The sequence below is a fragment of the Giraffa tippelskirchi genome, chromosome 2 (genome assembly GCF_054371585.1).
Source record: "Giraffa tippelskirchi isolate mGirTip1 chromosome 2, T2T-mGirTip1v1.2.pri, whole genome shotgun sequence".
Lineage (NCBI taxonomy): Eukaryota > Metazoa > Chordata > Mammalia > Artiodactyla > Giraffidae > Giraffa > Giraffa tippelskirchi.
The window spans coordinates 131,867,538-131,886,922 of record NC_137276.1 but is presented as its reverse complement, the minus strand read 5'-3'; the positions used below and the strand labels follow the sequence as shown (position 1 = coordinate 131,886,922).

The window sequence follows — 19,385 nt, the reverse complement described above, 5'->3', positions numbered from 1 at the left end:
CAGCACCATTACAGTATGTAAATGAAGGGCCCTGACAAAGCTTCCCAGAGGGAAATGGATGAACGAATTGGCTAAATTGGCTACGTATGAAAAATTGATCAACAAAGTACCAAATAATGAACAGCCATAGGACATTTCCACCGCTCGAATAAAGAAAACACATGATTTTTCAGTTCAAATTCTCTGTCGTTAACACTTGGAAATACCTAGACCTCTATGACCCTGAAGAATTATCAAGTCAGGACCCACTCACAAAACAGGCTCAGGATGAAATAGCTCAGGCTGCCAGAGTAGGGCTGGGGAGCTGACAAGAAACAAACTGCCTACTCAGGTGAGAACTGTCAAAACTTCACCCAAAAAAAAAAAAAGGATATTTTAAACAAGCCATTATTTGAGGGTGGAAAAGGAAGCAGGGAATGCTTGGGGGTTTTTTCCCATCCTGAACTTCAACTTTGGATTTTGAAGGAGGAAAGGCAGCTTTATCTAGAATAATGGTTTAATCAAAGCCTATATTTCTGTGAACTCATGTCACTTTTCCTCTACAACCAGCTTAGCTTCCTAGCATGCCAGGAACAAAAGCCTCAGCTGGCAGAGGAACAACCCTGATACAGCCTCTCTGCTGTGCTTCCTGGGCATGTACGTGTAAAGCCCACCTCCTGTGCCTGGGGATGCCAGAACCCCAAATCCCAGATGCAAGCTCAGGCCATCAGATAGGTGCTCTTGACTCCCAGGGGATTCTTTTGCTCTCACCATGTTATCGCTTCTGATTTTCCTTTCAAGGGTTTTTAACTGACATTTCAAGTAACGTCAGACTCAAACTCAGTTTGTCAGCATGGATGTGCTCTGCTCCTCCTTTCAAGAGCAAAGCTTAAAGCTCAGTAATTAAAATGCTGATTAACTTTTAAATACTGAAGAGTTTTATTTTGCTTCTGAGAACCTCACGCTTCAAGCTGGGATTCTTTATGTGGGGCCTAGGGGTGCTGCTTCTTATTATCAAATGTGGAGTATTAAGAAAAAGGGCAAGTGAAACTCAACTGAATGTGCCAGGGACATTAGGAACACAAATGAATCCCAAGGAGGACTGTAAGTTCTGTGGAGCGTAAAGCTTTGCAAATGTCATTGACTGGGAGAGACTGGAGCACTGACCTTCAGGTGTGGCAAGGGGGAAAATGATATAGCGATGGGACGGGAGATGTAGGAAGGAGCCAGATCACAGAAAGGAGGTTGATTTAATTCTAAGAGTAATAGGAAGACAGTCAAGGTTTTTAAGGAAGGATCTGATGTGAGCAGATAGGCTCTTAAATAATATGTTTTAAAACTTTTAATTACCTATCAATGTGTTTATCTGTACAATGAATGCTTACTTATGTGCTAGTTAATATTCTAAGGGCTTTACATAGTGTCCTATGAGATAGGTATGATTACTATCCCTCTTTACAGATAAGGAAGCTGATGCACAACACATCAAGTCACTTGCCCAGGGTAACACATCTTATGGTGGCAGAGCTGTGATTTGAGCCCAAGCAATACGATTGAAGCATTTTTGAGTTTTAACCCATCATAGCATTACTTCAATGCCCAAAGGTTACTGACAGTACCCAATATCTATAACACAAACTGTGTGTCAAATAATTTATATAAAATTCACTCTACTTTTTAGTCATCTCATTACAGTATTATTAAATACAATGAGTTCTGTACTCTCCACTGTTTTCCATTTTCCCACTGAATGAGGGCTTTTAGATATTCATGGTCAAGTGCTTCATGAGAATTTTCCTTAGGAAGTAACTCAGAATGATGATAACATGTAACATAATCCATAAGACAAAAACCCTTAACCTTCAAATATCCCTTTTCACTTTTCTACTTTAATTGACACATATTCCCTGAGGGTACTTCTTTCTTTTCAGCCATTGTAGCTGTTATATTCTCTCCCAAAGGTAAAGAGGTACTTCGACTTTGCTCCTCTAAATAACTCTTAGACCAAACCTCTTCCCTTCTCCTTCAAACCCCACCCACTTCTCATCTTTATTTAGTCACATAGTGACCTTCATGATATGTCTCATCCAGTGACTTCAACCCTTTTATCTGGGCCAGCCCTTCCTTGACTTCCTTCCTTAGCCAGTTTAGATTTACCATCTTATCTCCATGACTTATCATCATAATCATACTCTTATAGATGCCTCATGTGGCCTTCTCTCTCCCATCACACTTGCCTGGCAACCTCCTGAATAAACTCAACTGTTTTTTTTCAGTCCCTGACTCTTGAAACCAGAAAAGAGCTTCGGCACTATAAATCTGTGAGTGTCAACTTCAAATGCACTTTATACTCCACTGCTGCCTCAAAGGAGTGTCTGACCTAGGCCACAGGCAGATTCTTTGGGAAACATTGCAGATGTCTGAGCATGACCTCATGACAATTAAATTAATTTCTAGGGATTAGGTAAAGTTTGGTATATTTTTAGGGCTTCTCTTATAGGGCTTCTCAGCTGGTAAAGAACCTGCCCGCAATTCAGGAGACCCCAGTTTGATTGCTGGATTGGGAAATTCCCCTTGAGATGGGATAGGCTACCCACTCCAATATTCACCGACTTTCCAGGGGTTCAGACTATAAAGAATCCGCCTGCAATGCAGGACACCTGGGTTCTATCCCTGGGTTGGTAAGATCCCCTGGAGGAATGCATGGCAACCCACTCCAGATTCTTGCCTGGAGAATCCCATGGACAGAGGAGCCCGATGGGCTACATTCCATGGGGTTGCAGAGTTGGAAACGACTGAGTGACTAAGCACATGGTTTTTTAGCATGTTTTTAAACTGCTTGGATGATTCTAATGTGCAGCCAAAGTTTGTTTGTTTAAAAAAAAAAAAAAAAAACACTGCTATTACCACTTTGCTGCTGATCTCATTCCACATTTCCACAAAAATCAGAAGCCATTAGATGAGAAATCCCTCATCTTCCTCCAGCGAGTCCACAGAACACCATCTATTCTATCTCCCAATTTTGTCACAAATTGGCCCACATTTCACCATCTCTACTGCCACAGCCCTGGCCCAAATCGCCATCATCTCTTACCTGATCTCTGAAGCTTCTCATCAGCATCTCTAATTCTACATGTTTTGTTTGCTACAACCATTCTCCACCCACCTTCTAGACTGACGTTGTAAACATTAAGAACATTCTATGACTTCTTATCTCACTAAGATTACAATGAGATAATCTTTGCCAAGTCCTTCAATATCTTTGTCCTCCATCCCTTCTTTAATTACTAAAGAGCATCCATTGTATATCCCATTTCTCTCACCAAATAATTCAAACACTAGCCTATGCTGCTGCTTCTGGCATGACCTCTGGCCTACCCTCATCCCCACTTCCACCTTTAGACTGGCTAACTCCTATTCATATTCAGGCTTTCTATCCAAGTATCTCTTCCAAAGAGGGAAGGTCTGTTTCCCAATAAAATTCTCTTCCCTCCTATTTTTCTTTCTTATAACATTCTGAGTTTTCCTTCTTAATACTTCTCATTTTTGGTAATCATTATTTCAAATTTGTGTTTAGACATTTAATGGAGATAAATTCCATGAGGTCAGGAGCCATACTGAATTCTTCTCCACTACATGCAAAGTCCCTAGTTTGTTTTCTGTCACATGGTAGAAAAGCAATTACCTATTTCCTGATCATTTGCTATGTTAAAAAATTTTAGATCACTCTGAGCTTGTTTTCCAAGGAATCTTGGTGATTGATTCCTAACAATTTATTTTCAAATTAAACCCAAACAATAATTTATTATGATTGTAATGTTGTCAGACTATATTAGACACACTTCAGATTTGATTATACCATCACTCTGGCCATGTGTAAAGCAGTCTTTCTCATAACAATTCATGAATAATTTTGGCCCCTGATATCCAGATTATAATCTATTCTCCAATACAACACATCTAGGATTAACTGCACATCAGTGTATGACTCCATCTGATAAATGAACTATCTTTATCTTTCATTTCTTACTTTGTCACTTTGATCAAATTAAATTGTTATACACTAATTAAATTTTATTGTCACTCAAAGCCCCATCTTTTGGCTGTACTGATCATTTTCATGAATGTATTTTCAATTTAATTTATTCTTTATCTGTATACTTTTGTTCTATATTCTTTGGTTTGTTCTTTCATTAATTTTTGAATTGGATGCTAAACTCATTAATTTCTATTCATTATCCTTTTCAACTATAAAAATGAAGGCCACATAAATAACCTTCTATATTACACATTGGCAAACTGCAGCCTGCAGACCAAATCCAGCCCCCTGGTCTATTTCCCCAGGGCTAAGAATGTTATTTACATGTTCAAAGAGTTGTAAATACAAAATGAAAAGGAATATGTAACAGAAGGCACGTGTAGCTCAGAAAGCCTAAAAATATTTACTTACTGGTTCTTTACAGAGAAAGTTCTCTCTCCTTGATGTGAATAATGCTTTAGCTGCATCCTATACTTTTGTTAGATAGTTCTTTATTTATCACTTAACTGTATTTCTATGTGTCATTATAATTTCATCTTTGGCCTATAAACTATTTAAACATGTCCTTTTGATATCCTAGTAAATGTCATTTTGTATTTTTGTTACTGTTGATACTAACTTCTTTTCGGTAAGATGACTTGGCATGTTTAATTGAAAATATTTGATAGAAGTGCAGACTTACTTCATGACTTACCATATGATCTATATTTTTGCATGATCTATGTGTGCTTGAAAACAATCTGTATCTTTGAAATGTTGGTTGTATGATTTTATTCATATTCATTAGATCTAGTTGTTTAATCTGTTTGTTCAAATCATCTATATCTTTATTGACATTTTGTTCAATCTATTAAGTACTAGGTAAGAAAGACTAATCTCTCTCATAAGTGATAAATTTATCAATTTGTCCTGTACTTCCAATTGTTTTTACCATATATATCTTGAATCTCTATTATTAGTTGCATACAAGCTTAAGATTTCTTGGTGACTTGAATCTTTAATCTCTATAAATAGTGGACTTATCAACATTAGCAATGCTTTCTGCCTTCAAAATAATCTTATCTGACATTAATATACTTACAGCAATATTCATCCAATTACTATGGTTCATCTTTTCATATCACTTTATTTCTATCTTTACTGTATCACTATAAATAGAAGTTAATTGGGTATTATAAATATATGTAGACCTCAGTCTTAATTGGAAACTGTACTTGATTTAAATTTTTTGCTGATACATTTCAATTCCTTTCTATCTTATTTTGCACTTTCTTTTTCTACTATTTCTGGTTTTCTTTTATTTCCAACTTAGTTTTAAACTCATTCCATTTTTTCTAGCAGAAAGAAATGCACTCCAATTACCGTAAAAATACTCAAATGCATATTTAACATGACAAAGTTTATGGTTAATAAACTTATTTACCAGTCTTCTTAATAAGGACACCACAGTGCTTAAACTGTAATTATCTCTTCATATACTCTTAGTTTCTCTTGCTTATCTTAAATTCCTTCAAATTAGACTATAAATGTCATAGTTATTCACTTTTTGTTTAACAGTTTATCTAAATGCTTGTCATGTCTTCTTGCTTAAGTATTCTTTATGCAGTCAGTCCTCACCATTCCTAGATTCTGGATTTGTGAATTTGTGTATTTGCTAAAATTTACAACCCCCAAATCAATCACTGTGGCACTTTTAGAGCCCTTCACAGATATACACATGTTCAGAGCCACAATAAAAATGAGTCCCTGAATGTACATGTTCCAAGATGAGGTAAAACAAGATGATATTCAGCTTTCTTTCAGCTTGCAGTCTGTAAACAAGGGTCCTTTTCGTAGTCTATTTAGTGCCATGTTTTTTTGCATTTTTATTGGTGATTTCATTAATTAAATAACCCCCAACCATAGTTCTGAGGTTCTGTCTAGTGTTCTTAAGCACAGGAGACTGTGATGGGCGTTTCAGAGAATTTATGTCTGTTAGATAAGTTTGTCCAGACATGAGTTTCAGTGGGGTTGGCCATGAGTTTAATGTTAATGACTGAACAATAAAAATAAGGTTTCCTTAAAAAGAAACATCCAAAAGTCAAGGTCATATATGGATTGGCTGGCAAAAATATTATGATCAAAGACTCACAGAAACCTAACTCTATATTCCCCCTAGGACAAATGGTTCAGTAATTTCTAATGTAGTGTTCATGGTGAATTCACAAAGCATGACTGCAGCACATAACAAGAATCAACTATATTATGATTTTCCTTCCTCCTGAAATACCTTATTTTGAAATATCTTAATGAGAGTCTCAGTTCAGTTCAGTCGCTCAGTCGTGTCCAACTCTTTGCAACCCCATGAGCTGCAGCACTCCAGGCCTCCCTGTCCATCACCAACTCCCGGAGTCCACCCAAACTCATATCCATTGAGTCGGTGATGCCATCCAACCATCTCATCCTCTGTTGTCCCCTTCTTCTCCTGTCCTCAATCTTTTCCAGCATGAGAGTCTTTTCAAATGAGTCAACTCTTCGCATCAGGTGGCCAAAGTATTGGAGTTTCAGCTTCAACATCAGACCCTCCAGTGAACACCCAGGACTGATTTCCTTTGGGATGGACTGGTTAGATCTTCTTGCAGTCCGAGGGACTCTTAAGAGTCTTCTCCAACACCACAGGTCAAAAGCATTAATTCTTTGGCTCTCAGTCTTCTTTATTGTCCAGCTCTCACATCCTTATATGACCACTAGCCTTGACTAGACGGACCTTTGTTGGCAAAGTAATGTCTCTGCTTTTTAATATGCTGTCTAGGTTGGTCATAACTTTCCTTCCAAAGAGTAAGCGTCTTTTAATTTCATGGCTGGAATCACCATCTGCAGTGATTTTGGAGCCCCCCAAAATAAAGTCTCTCACTGTTTTCTCTGTTTCCCCATCTATTTGCCATGAGGTGATGTGACCCAGATGCCATGATCTTAGTTTTCTGAATGTTGAGCTTTAAGCCAACTTTTTCACTCTCCTCTTTCACTTTCATCAAGAGGCTCTTTAATTCTTCTTCACTTTCTGCCATAAGGGTGGTGTCATCTGCATATCTGAGGTTATTGATATTTCTCCTGGCAATCTTGATTCCAGCTTGTGCTTCCTGCAGCACAGCGTTTCTCATGATGTACTCTGCATATAAGTTAAATAAGCAGGGTGACAATATACATCCTTGATGTACTCCTTTTCCTATTTGGAACCAGTCTGTTGTTCCATGGCCAGTTCTAACTGTTGCTTCCTGACCTGCATACAGGTTTTTCAAGAGGCAGGTCAGGTATTCTGGTATTCCCACCTCTTTCAGAATTTTACACAGTTTATTTTGATCCACACAGTCAATTTATGAGAGTCTATTTGCTGTAAAAACTCAAGTTTTCATTTTTTAAGTATGGTGGTGGTTTAATCACTAAGTCGTGTCTGATTCTTGCAGCCCCATAGACTGGAACCCACCAGGCTCCTCTGTCCATGGAATTCTCCAGGCAAGAACACCAGAATGGGTTATCATTTTCTTCTCCAGAGTTTCTTCTTGACCCAGGGATCAAACCCAGGTTTCCTGCATTGTAGGCAGATTCTTTACCTCTGAGCCACCAAGTAAGTTCTATAACTTCATCTTTTTTCTTGAAAGACAGTTTCACTAAGTAGAGAATATCAAATTGATAACTGCTTTTACCACACTGAAACTGTTTCTTCATTGTTTTCTGTTTTCCTTTATTACTACTGAGAAATCAGCTATCAGGCTAATTGTGCCTTTTAAAATAATGTCTTTTTCTTTGATCACTTTTAAACATCTTCTTTGCTTTGCTGTTCTAAAACTTGCTAAGCTTCTTTCCTGATGTTTTTATTCAGTTCTGGAAAATGAATCTTTAGTTGTTTTTTCCTCTGAATATTTATATCCTCCATTCTCTCTTTCTGGCACACTGAAGAGATACATTTTAAATCTTCTCTATCTATGCTCCATCTCTCTAAAACTCCTTAACATTTTTAATTTCTCTGCTTGCTTTTACCTGTGAATATTTTCTTTATATTAGCTTCAAACCACTATATACTCTCCATTATATTTTTCTGAACTTTTACTACCTATTGACTAAGTCCAATTATTACATGTAATTGTTTCCAATATTGATGTTTTGTTTGATTCCTTTTCTTAAAACTTTCTACATTTTATATTCTCTTGTTCCTTTATTGTTGGCAATGCCTATTTCATCCCAAACATAAACCTTTTAAATTTTGTATCTGCTTAGTTGGCTCAGTGGTCAAGAATCCACCTGCAATGCAGGAGATGCATGTTTGATCCCTGTTTCAGGAAGATAACCTAGAGAAGGAAATGGCAACCTGCTCTAGTATTATTGACTGGGAAATCCTATTGACAGAGGAGCCTGGTGGGTTACAGTCCATAGGTGTCACAAAGAGTCGAACATGACTGAGAACACACACACACACACATTTATGATACCTGCCATCCACAAAGTTCAGATTATTCTGTTTACTAGTCCAGCTTATGCTTCTACATAGTGATTTTCTACCTTATGATTTTTCATTTGTTTTCATAATCTTTGCACCTTTTTCTACGGTAAGCTTTTGAAGTCTGGGCTTAAATTGTTTCTCTCTAGAGAGGATCTGAATTTGGTTCTTCCAGGTATATAGGGACACATCTGACCAGAGACCAACTGAAACTAAATTTCCGCAAGGTTTAACCGTTAAATCCACAAGGTTTAACTCTTTGCCCTTGGCTAGAAAAATGGAGGTGATATTTCCTTTCTCATTCTATCCAAGCCAAGAAAAACATAGGCACATTTTTGTTCATAATCCCTGAGAGGCAGGTATTTCTGTAGTTCACCACTGGCTTATTCACTCTCAGAGGATCCTGACTAATACAAAGTGAGCAGTCAAATACAAAGAAGCTACAAGGAACTAAAAATAACTGTGTGGATGCATAGCTGGGGCAAATTCTAGACAACAAGATACAAAAAAAAGACTCACAAATTCCAGTTGTCACTTCTAAAGAGCTGGAAGCAAAAACAGGGAACAAAAGCAGGGTAATGCACATGCTCCTGCACTCAACACCACCAACGCCACTCAAGCCACCCCTCTGGCCCAACCCCTGGACATACCCCTACCCTCACTCCATATAAGGTAACGGCTCGCCCCCCTAGAGGGCAAGCAAGGGAACCATTAGTTGTTTGGTCTCTAATCAATTTATATTGATTAAGAAAGACCAAGAATCTTGATAGGTATCAATATTAGCCACCTTCTCAAACTAATGAACATTAGGTAGACAGGTAATATATCCATTTCAAGGTAATTAAAACATATTACTTTATATAGACTATGATATATATAGTTTTATATATGTTATATATAGAAGACTGCATCTTCCCAGAAATCTTATATCTAAGCCTAATCCCCAATGTGACTGATTTGGGGACAGGGTCTTTAAGAAGGCAGTTAAGATTAAATGAGGTCATGAGGGTAATGTCCTAATCAATGGGGCTGATGTTCTTAAGAGGCACCAGGAGTTCCCAAACACAGAAGAAACACCATGTTGAAGACATAGCAAGAAGGTACAGTCCATGAGGTCCCAAAGAGTCAGACATGACTGAGTGACTGAACAATAATAGCCATCTACAAGCCAGGAAAAGAAGCCTCACCAGAAACCACCCTGACTGCACATTGATCTTGAACTTCCAGCCACCAGAACTGTGAGAAAATAAATTTCCACTGTTTAAGCCACCTAATCTGCATTAGGTGTTTTGGCTAATGCATTAGGCGCATTAGAGTTTTGCCAAGAGAATGCACTGGTCATAGCAAACACCCTCTTCCAACAACACAAGAGAAGACTCTACACGTGGACATCACCAGATGGTCAATACTGATTTCAGATTGATTATATTCTTTGCAGCCAAAGATGGAGAAGCTCTATCCAGGCAACAAAAACGAGACCGGGAGCAGACTTTGGCTCAGATCATGAATTGCTTATTGCCAAATTCAGACATAAATTGAAGAAAGTAGGGAAAACCACTAGGCCATTCAGGTATGACCTAGATCAAATCCCTTATGAGTATACAGTAGAAGTGAGAAATAGATTTAAGGGACTAGATCTGATAGACAGAGTGCCTGATGAACTATGGATAGAGATTCATGACATTGTACAGGAGACAGGGATCAAGAAAATCCCCATGGAAAAGAAATGCAAAAAAGCAAAATGGCTGTCTGAGGAGGCCTTACAGATAGCTGGGAAGAGAAGAGAAGTGAAAAGCAAAGGAGAAAAGGAAAGATATTCCCATCTGAATGCAGAGTTCCAAAGAATAGCAAGGAGAGATAAGAAAGCCTTCCTCAGCGATCAGTGCAAAGAAATAGAGGAAAACAAAAGATTGGGAAAGACTAGAGATCTCTTCAAGAAAATTAGAGATACCAAAGGAACATTTCATGCAAAGACTGGCTCGATAAAGGACAGAAATGGTATAGACCTAACAGAAGCAGAAGATATTAAGAAGAGGTGGCAAGAATACACAGAAGAACTGTACAAAAAAGATCTTCACGACCCAGATAATCACGATGGTGTGATCACTCACCTAGAGCCAGACACCCTGGAATGTGAAGTCAAGTGGGCCTTAGAAAGCATCACTACAAACAAAGCTAGTGGAGGTGATGGAATTCCAGTTGAGCTATTTCAAATCCTCAAATGTGATGCTGTGAAAGTGCTGCACTCGATATGCCAGCAAATTTGGAAAACTCAGCAGTGGCCACACGACTGGAAAAGGTCAGTTCTCATTCCAATCCCAAAGAAAGGCAATGCCAAAGAATGCTCAAACTACCACACAATTGCACTCATCTCACACACTAGTAAAGTAATGCTCAAAATTCTCCAAGCCAGGCTTCAGCAATACATGAACTGTGAACTTCCAGATGTTCAACCTGGTTTTAGAAAAGGCAGAGGAACCAGAGATCAAATTGCCAATATCTGCTGGATCATCGAAACAACAAGAGAGTTCGAGAAAAACATCTATTTCTGCTTTATTGACTATGCCAAAGCCTTTGACTGTGTGGATCACAATAAACTGTGGAAAATTCTGAAAGAGATGGGAATACCAGACCATCTGACCTGTCTCTTGAGAAACCTGTATGCAGGTCAAGAAGCAACAGTTAGAACTGGACATGGAACAACAGACTGGTTCCAAATAGGAAAAGGAGTACATCAAGGCTGTGTATTGTCACCCTGCTTATTTAACTTATATGCAGAGTACATCATGAGAAACGCTGGGCTGGAAGAAACACAAGCTGGAATCAAGATTGCTGGGAGAAATATCAATAACCTCAGATATGCAGATGACACCACTCTTATGGCAGAAAGTGAAGAACTAAAGAGCCTCTTGATGAAAGTGAAAGAGGAGAGTGAAAAAGTTGGCTTAAAGCTCAACGTTCAGAAAACTAAGATCATGGCATCTGGTCCCATCACTTCATGGCAAATAGATGGGGAAACAGTAGAAACAGTGTCAGACTTTATTTTTTTGTGCTCCAAAATCACTGCTGATGTGATTGCAGCCATGAAATTTAAAGATGCTTACTCCTTGGAAGGAAAGTTATGACCAACCTAGACAGCATACTAAAAAGCAGAGACATTACTTTGTCAACAAAGTTCTGTCTAGTCAAGGCTATAGTTTTTCCAGTGGTCATGTAGGGATGTGAAAGTTGGACTGTGAAGAAAGCTGAGCACCGCAGAATTGATGCTTTTGAACTGTGGTGTTGGAGAAGACTCTTGAGTGTCCCTTGGACTGCAAGGAGATCCAACCAGTCCATCCTAAAGGAGATCAGTCCTGGGTGCTCATTGGAAGGACTGATGTTGAAGCTGAAACTCCAATACTTTGGCCACCTGATGTGAAGAGCTGACTCATTTGAAAAGACCCTGATGCTTGGAAAGATTGAGGGCAGAAGGAGAAGGGGACGACAGAGAATGAGATAGTTGGATCGCATCACCGACTCAATGGACATGAGTTTGGGTTGACTCCAGGAGTTGTTGGTAGACAGGGAGCCCTGGCGTGCTGCGATTCATGGGGTCGCAAAGAGTCAGATACAGCTGAGCAACTGAACTGAACTGATAGCTTATTACAAGATATTGAATAGAGTTCCCTTTGCTATACAGTCAATTATTACCTATTTAATGTGTAGTAGTTTGCATCTGTTAATCCCATACTCCTAATTTATCCCTCCCCTTTGGTAACTATAAATTTGTTTTCTATGTGTGTAAGTCTAGAGTCGGACACGACTGAGCAACTGAACTGAACTGAATCTGCATTATTTTGTGATGGCATTCCTAGAAGACTAATATAAAAATATGGGTATATTAAAATAACTTAAGCTTAAAAATATACATTCATAATAGAAGATATATATGTAGTAATATCATTACTGACTTATAACATACAATGGAATGTTTTTTAAAACAATATAGAGTAGAACAAAACAAAACTTCCTCATGTCAGCTGAACTTCATTGACAGGTTAAACATATCAGTAATTCATGCTATCTAATATATACTGATAACATTTTTTGATACCTGCACCAATGAAATTTTTCATTGGTATCTCATCTAGAAAAACACAAAGCTTTTATAATAATAAACTAAATCTGTTCATGTAAGAAAAGACATCTTACAGTCAGTACTTGCTTAACACTCTCTTAAATAGATGAAGAAAGAAAAATAGGACACAAAAATAAAGACTATTTTTAGGTAGAAAGTGAAATAGTTTTAAAATACTTTTAACTCAAAGGATAATAAATATACAATATATTAAGTATTGTGTGATGTAGCAAAAGCAGTACTGTCAAAATTTATGGATTTAATTATTTATATATAAAAAAGAGGAAAGGCTGAAAATTAAAAGATCTGAGCTTCCAAAGACAGAAGCAGAACAGAAAATCAGAACTTTAAAAAAACAGATGGGAATGACAAAGGAAAAAGTAGAAATCAGTGACGCAGATATAAATAATAAACATGAAATAAAATATTTTAAAACCATAATTGGTTCTTTAAAAAAATTAGTAAGCTTCACAAACTACTAATAAGATTGATCAAGAGAAAACAGAATGAAAACACTAATCATCATATAAAGAAATGACATTGAAAGAAAAGTAAACAGATACTATGAATAATTTTATACCAATAAATTTGAAAATTTGGATGAAATAGACAAAACACTTTAAAAATATAGCTTACTAAAAAAGACCACAAGTAAAATAGAGAATACTTGAAATCTTCCCCCAAATATGTCAATCTCCCATACTTATAACCATAAATATTTCCTAGCCAATTTAACATAAACCTTTTTAGAAAAAAAAAGAAAAAGAAAGAAAATGTCTCTAAGATTTTGGAAGGACTAGCACATCTTGATTCAAAAAGCTGAGGAGGACCAAAGAAACTGTAATCACAAACCAGTCTCTCTCAAACATAAATCCTTAACAAGATATTAGTAAATATAACTCAGCTATACCTAAAAAGGATTATATAACACAACCAAGTGAGATTTATTCCAAGAATGAAAGGATGATAAATCAATTTAAAGAAAAACAAATAATAAGGTATTATAGTATTGATTTTTGAGACTGAGATGTATATAATGTAATTTTTGTAAAATCTTAAAGTCTCTTTCCGAATCAACTTAAACTATATGAAAACAAGTTAAAAAACCAAGGTGTAAAATCAATTTCAATATACTCTTACGGTATACTTGCAGTAAGGTCTTAAACCAAAACTTATTCTAACAAGTAATCTCAAATTCAGGTCTAACTTAAGTTTGTAGTGGTGTTTTATCTCAACAAGCTAAAGTAAGATGTTCATTAAAAAAAAATCTACAAATAATAAATACTGGACAGGGTGTGGAGAAAAGGGAACCCGCCTACACTGTCAGTGGGAATGTAAATTGGTACATCCATTATGAATAACAGTATGGAGTTTCCTTAACTATTCTACAGTCTCACAAAAACAGACACTTCCAGTTGCTCCCAGAACTCGAACTTCTCAGGAAGAATTGCTAGCAGAAATGGTCCAGGGACAAGGCAGAGTCCCCAGGATAAATTCTCCCATCAAAGAAGAGGAAGCAAAAGGAGATAATATAGACAAAAGTCAAGCGGAGGTGAGCGAGCTGAGCGTGGCGCAGAAGCCGGAGAGGCTGCTGGAGCGCTGCAAGTACTGGCCTGCCTGCAAGCACGGGGACGAGTGCGCCTACCATCACCCCGTGTCGCCTTGCAAAGCCTTTCCCAATTGTAAATTTGCTGAGAAGTGTCTGTTTGTTCATCCAAATTGTAAATATGATGCAAAATGTACTAAACCAGACTGTCCCTTCACTCACATGAGCCGAAGAACCCCAGGACTGCCTCCAAAACCAGTCACAGCACCAGCCCCGCCTTCCAGTACTCAGCTGTGCCGTTACTTCCCAGCTTGTAAGAAAATGGAGTGTCCCTTCTATCATCCGAAACACTGTAGGTTTAACACTCAGTGTACACGACCTGACTGCACGTTTTACCATCCCACCGTTACTGTGCCACCACGACATGCCTTGAAATGGATTCGACCTCAGACCAGTGAATGACACCCAGTCCTACCTGACAGAAGACTGTGGCGTTTGAAAGTTTCCATCTACTGATGAAAGACATTCTATAGAATTTGTCAAATCTTTGAAACTTGGAATATATTGCTTTCATAATATGAAGTTTATTGCCTATCTGAAGTGTCTAATTTTTCAAGTTTGTAAGTTTATTAAGTGATTTTAACATTGGGTCTTTTTTTGTTGTTTGTTTTGACTATGGAAAGACAGTTTAAGGAAAAGCTGAAATCGATTAAAACATCTGAGGCATGTTTGTACAAAAAAAACAACAAACTAAAACTAGAGCAACCATATGATCCCACAATCCTACTGCTGGGCATATTCCTGGAGAAAACCATCATTCAAAAGAACATCTGCACCCCAATGTTTGTTTCAGCACTGTTCACAATAGCCAGGACATGGAAGCAACCTAAATGTCCATCAACAGAGGAACAGGTAAAGAAGATGTGGTACATAAACACAACAGAATATTACTCAAAAATGAAAAAGAACAAAATAATGCCATTTGCAGCAACATGGATGAACCTAGGAGGCTGCCCAGGTGGTACTAGTGGTAAAGAACTCTCCTACCAATGCAGGAGACATAAGAGACTCAGGTTTGATCCCTGGGTTGGGAAGATCCCCAGGAGGAGGGCATGGCAACCCACTCCAGTATTCTTGTCTGGATAATCACATGGAAAGAGGAACCAGAAAGGCTACAGACCACAGGGTTGCACAGAGTTGGACATGACTGAAGTGACTTAGCAGGCACGCATGCAAAGATGGACCCTAGAGATTGTCCTGAGTGAAGTAAGTCAGACACAGAAAAACAAGCATCATATAATATCACTTATATGTGGAAAATAAAAAACTTATTTACAAAACAGAAGTAGAATCATGAACATAAACAAATTTATGGCTACCAGGGGGAAGGGGTGGGGGGGAATATATTAGGAGATTGGGATTGATATACACACACTACTATATATAAAATAGATAGCTTATAAGAACCTACCATATAGTACATTGGACTCTACTCAATACTCTGTGATGGCCTACCTCGGAAAAGAATCTGAAAAAAAAAATAAACATATAAAGCAGTAACTGATGCTATTCCCTAGATGAAGTATTGTATGATTTCTCTTCAGTGTTCTTTTTCTTTTTTTTACAAATCCAGTGATTTATATGGTATCCTTATAAACAAGATTTATAAAGTTTTTAATTTCCAGTAAATTACAAAACTATTCTATTCTATGCACATAGGAAGGACATTTGCACTCACATTACTAAGAACAATACATCAAATTTTTGTCCAGTATAAGTGAATGACCAAGATATCATCAACTTCTTACTGTACAGACAGAATTTATTACTTGCTAAAGTAATAACAATGCCATACTTAAACCTGTTAACATTAGCTAACAAACATTTTTGTCACTAGAAATATGCTGTGTTTATATTTTAAGCAAATATTTTATGAAATTAATTAAGCTATAAGCTGAATTTCATTGCTTTCAAAAGGGACTACTTGTATAATAAAAAACTTCATCTCTCTCAAGTGAATTAATTGAATGAAATATCATGTAATCAAATTTTAACATAGTTGCTAACATTTTCCAGTAGGTTATTTCAAATATGAGTCTTCAAACTCTTATTCAAAGTAATAAATTATAGTGAAGATCAATTTAATACTATATCCCATTAAGATTTTGAATGAACTATTAATTGTAACTTTGTAATTAATCAATTGAAGGCTTTATGGCTACATATACTGTTGTTAATCAAGTTTTATTTTCATTATTGGTCATAAAAAAGTACTAATACTGTCTCTTAAAATGCTCATAAGCCTAATACATATTTTTTACCTGAAATATTTCTTCAATAATCTTAGGAAAGTCACAGATACTATAAATAAATTTAACTACTTTCCAGTTACCTAAGGAATTTAAAAGCTTAAAAGTTAGGGTAATGTTTCAGTAGACAAATACAATGTTCATAATTAAGATACTGCATTCTCACATAATACAAAATTTGGAAAAATCATCTATTTAACACCAGTTACCAGTTAACTTTGTACCCAGCTAATTTTGCTCTATGTAGAAGAAATAAATCAAGTAATATTTATTTGGAGGAAGAAATACTTGAAGAATAAGTTCTTCAGTTGTTTTTGGATAACAAGAATTTACACACATGAGTGCTGATATTATTTTTTCTGATGTTAGAGGATGTGGTAGAAAAGAAGACTCATGTCAGATGTCAAAGCCCTCAAAGAAAACAGATTAACTGGGAAGTCAGAAGAAAAAAGCAACCAGAGAGGCACTGGGTCACACACACAGGTGGCATATACCTAAAAGCAGAAGAATATAAAAGTGACAACAGGAGCAAGGAGAAAAATCAAAGACCTGAAAAAGATAACATAATCACTAGATATTTATTAAATAAACATTTGCTGAATATGTGTTTTGAACAAGTGAATTAAAAATAAATGTATAAATGTGATAACATCACTTATGCTTTCTAGTATAACCAAGTATGGGAGATTAACCAAGTATGGGACTATAATGACGTATAGAAGAAAGAAAGAAAAAAGAAGTAAGATTCCCAAAGAAGAATTTAATATTGATTAAGTCAGGGAAACAAGCACATGTCTTTAAAACACAAGAGATTTGAGAGTGGTTACAGGGCAGCAGGAGAAGGGGTAAACAGGTGATGAGATGGTTGGATGGCATCACCAATTCAATGGACATGAATTTGAGCAAACTTCGGGAGACAGTGAAGGACAGGGAAGCCTGGCGTGCTGCAGTCCTTGCGGTTGCAAAGAATCGGACATGACTTAGCGATCGAACAACAACACAGAAGTCGAAAAGGAGACTGATCATCAGTGCCTAAAATATTCAAAGTTTGTAATTGGTGTACAAAGAATATTTGTTGGTAAGATTAATGGAATCTAAGAAAAAATGACTATGCAAGCACAAAGGCATCACTCTTTGGGAAAACATTTCTTGCTACATACACCCATAACATCCTTTTAAAATACTCAATACTTGTTTAAAACTTTGACTTCCCAAGATAGACTGTGTATTCCCTGATGAAGGAATCATGTTCAACATTTTGCCATTTGTCTCAAAACTTACTATGGTGCTTGGCACATGGTAAACATAAATAAAGTGTGAATGAGAAAGAAGAAAATAAAGAAGAGAGAAGGTGAGAGAGGGAGGAAAATGAGATGGAGGGAGTAACAGAGAAAACAGGCTGGATAATGGAGGAAAATTAAGGTTGAAAATAAAGCCATGCTTAAATTGATTCCATGGCAAATCTCTCCAAAGAACATAGATGCAAAACTCCTCATCAAAATACCAGTAAATTGAATTCAACACAGTATTAAAAGGATCATATTCTATATGGAATTTACTTCAAGTTCACAAGGATGGTTTAACATCTGAAAATTGATTAATGTGATATATCATAGTATATGATGTATATCATGATACATCATCATAGTATATCATGATATATCATAGATAATGGATAAAAACCCTATGATTATCTCAGTAGCTGTATAAACAGTATTTAACAAAATTCAATATCCATTTAAGATAAAAACTTTCAACAAAGTGAATATAGAGGAAACATATTTCAACATAATAAGGTCAAATATGTAAAGCCCAGAGCTAACATCATGGTCAAAGATGATTCAGGAACAAGACAGGAATGCTTACTTTTGCCACTTTTATTTAACATAGTACTAGAAGTCTTAACTAGAGTAACTATCTTCCCAGGTGGTGCTAGTGGTAAAGAACCTGTGTGTCAGTGCAGGAGACATAAGAGATGTGGGTTTGATCCCTGGATCAGGGAGATCCCCTGGAGGACGGCCTGGCAATCCACTCCAGTATTCTTGCCTGGAGAATCCCGTGGACAGAGGAGCCTGGCAGGTTACAGTCCATAGGGTCGCAAAGACTGTAACACAACAGAAGTGACTTAGTACTAGCACTAGAGTAAAGAATCAAGAAAAAGAAATAAGATATCTAAGTCAGAAAGGAAGAAGTAAAACTCTATTTTCAGATGGCATATTATACTTTGAAAATCCTAAACACTCCAAAAAATCATTACAAAAAATTCAGTAAAGTTGAGGAGTATAAAATTAATGTACAGAAATCAAGTACATTTCTATACACAAATAACAAACTATCAGAAAAAAAATTAAGCAATACCTTTACAGTTGCATCAAACCAAATACCTAGAAATAAATTTTATCAAGGTGAGATATATATACTGAAAACTGTCACTGATGAAAGAATCTGAAGAAGACACAAATGAATGGAAACATTCTGTGCCCACAGATTAGCATTAATATTGATAAAATATCCATACTTCTCAAAATGATCCACAATATCAATGCACTCTCTACCAAAATTCCATCATTTTTCACAGAATTTTTTTAAATCTAAAATTTGTAGGAAATGCAAAAGACTACAAATATCCAAAGAAACTGTGAGAAAAAGCAAGAATCAGGAGGCATCAACTTTCCTGATTTCAAGCTAAACTAAAAAGTTATAGTCATCAAAGCAGCATAATACGTGCATTAAAAAGGCATATGTACAATGGAACAAAATAGAGAGTACAGAAATAAACTCATGAATATATGGTCACAATCAAATTATGACAAAGTAGCCAAAAATATACAAAGGAGACAGGATAACGTTTCCAATAAATGGTGTTGGAAATCCTGGGAAGCCATATGCAAAAAGTGAAGCTGTATCCCACTCTCGCACCA

General features: G+C 36.7%; 1 pseudogene across 1 annotated transcript; it reads left to right on the top strand.

Moving 5' to 3' along the window:
• Positions 1 to 13,992: 13,992 nt before the first annotated feature.
• Positions 13,993 to 14,905, top strand: LOC145538548 (zinc finger CCCH domain-containing protein 14 pseudogene; annotated as a pseudogene). Its single transcript, XR_014077007.1, has one exon. The product of XR_014077007.1 is annotated as a zinc finger CCCH domain-containing protein 14 pseudogene (transcript).
• Positions 14,906 to 19,385: the final 4,480 nt, after the last annotated feature.